This window comes from Panthera uncia (assembly GCF_023721935.1).
Source record: "Panthera uncia isolate 11264 chromosome B3 unlocalized genomic scaffold, Puncia_PCG_1.0 HiC_scaffold_1, whole genome shotgun sequence".
Classification (NCBI taxonomy): domain Eukaryota; kingdom Metazoa; phylum Chordata; class Mammalia; order Carnivora; family Felidae; genus Panthera; species Panthera uncia.
In genome coordinates, this window is record NW_026057582.1 from 55,867,766 (window position 1) to 55,869,931 (window position 2,166).

A 2,166-nucleotide genomic window follows, 5' to 3' on the forward strand; every position below is an offset into this window, starting at 1 on the left:
TTTCAGTTCCTATTATCCAATCTATGATTTATTTAATCAATCAATCTATGATCTATAGATTAAATTAAATTAATCTATAGATTAAATCTATAATTTAATCAATCTATGATCTATTTAAATAAAACCAATTTATTTCAACAACAACAACAACAACAAAATTATAAGTCATACCAAAGAAAGGCAATGCGAGGAATGCAAAGAATATACACAGTCCGAAGAGACAAAGCAAGCATCAAAGTTAGACTGAGATATGATACCGATGTTGGAATTACCAGACAGGGAACTTAAAATAACTATGATTAATATGTTAATGGTTGTAATGTGAAAATCATGCAGTATTAAAAAAAATCATGGTGGGGCGCCTGGGTGGCTCAGTTGGTTAAGCGGCCGACTTCGGCTCAGGTCATGATCTCGTGGTCCGTGAGTTCGAGCCCCATGTCGGGCTCTGTGCTGACAGTTCAGAGCCTGGAGTCTGTTTCAGATTCTGTGTCTCCCTCTCTCTGACCCTCCCCCGTTCATGCTCTGTCTCTCTCTGTCTCAAAAATAAATAAATGTTAAAAAAAATAAAAAAAAATTATGGTTATGAAAGCAGAAAGATGTGAATTTTAAGAGGTCACAAAAGAAAATACTACATTTCAAAAAAGAAATAACAGAAAAGAATACCCTTGGTAGATTCATCAGTAGACTGGACACACCTAAGGAAAGAAGCAGTAAACTTGAAGATAGGTCCATACATACTTACAAAATGAAAAAGAGGATAAAATCCTGAACACAATATTCAATAAATATGTGGTAACTTTAAAAGGTAGAATATATGTACAATAGGAAGAAGAGACAATGAAGCAAAAAAAGTAAGAGCAAAAAAAAAAAAAAAGTAATAAGAGCAAAAGCGAACATCTAGCAAATAAAATACCAAAAAAATCTGAATGTTTCCCTATAATATTCAAAGTACAGAAAACCATAGACAAAGAGGAAATCTTAAAAGAAGCCAGTGAAATAAAACATATTCTTTATATAGAAACAAGTATAAGAATTACAGTGGGCTTTTAGTCAGAAACCATGCAAAAAAGAAACGAGTGGAGTGAACTATTCAAAGTGTTGAAAGAATGCCCCCCCCCACGTAGAATTACATATCCAGTAAAATAATTCAAAAATAGAGAAAAAAAGATGAATATAAACCAAAAACTGCAGGATGTGATAACAGATCATTCTTGCAAGAAATATTCAAGAAAAAAATTTCAGGAGAAAGAAATGATATGGGTCAGCAATCTAGTTCTCCATAGGGGAAGGAATAATGTCCAAGAAATATATGGAATAAAGTAAAATCTTTTATTTTTCTCATTCTTAATTGATCTAATAGATAATTCTTTGTTCACAATAATAAAAAGAGCAATGTTTTGGGTGATTAAGGGGTGCAGATAAGGGAAATGAATGGCAGCAACATCAAAACGAACAGGAAGGAGGCATTGGGAATATGCTGTTATAAGGTATCTGCACTATGTATGAAATACTCTAGCAGTATCTGAAGGTAGACTTAGACAAGTTGAAAATGTATATTCAAAACTCTGGTGAAATGCTAAAAGATTCCTTTAAAGTATAATTGATATAAAAATGAGATAAGTGTAATTATATAAAATACTCAATTAAATCCAGAGAAGACAGAAAAAGAGGGGATGGGAGGAAGAAACAAAAAAGAAATACACTTAATAGAAAACAAAAATGTGGTATATATTAATCTGACTCTAATAATAAACACTTAAATGTCAATGGGATAAATTTACCAATTAATGACAGAAATTGTCAGTCTATAACAAAACAAGACTCAAGTATAAGATGTATACAAGAAACTACTTTAAATATAAAGACTTTGAAATATACTTCAAGGGAGCCTTGGAAGATGGTGGAGTAGGAGGATCCCATCCTGTGTTTTCAAGTAGATCATATTCTAAATTTACATTGGATTTTTGGGGTTTTTAGGTAAGTTTAAAGTTGAACTAAAATTTTGTATATCGACTCACATCCAACTCAATAAAGACATCTCAATAAGAGATCTGAAGACTGGCTGAACAAATTCCACAACTAAATATGGAGAATAAGCTGCATCTGAAAGGTTAGGAAGGTCAGAAAGGTGGAGGGAGGCTGCTCATAGGAGGGAGGGAGCTGCAC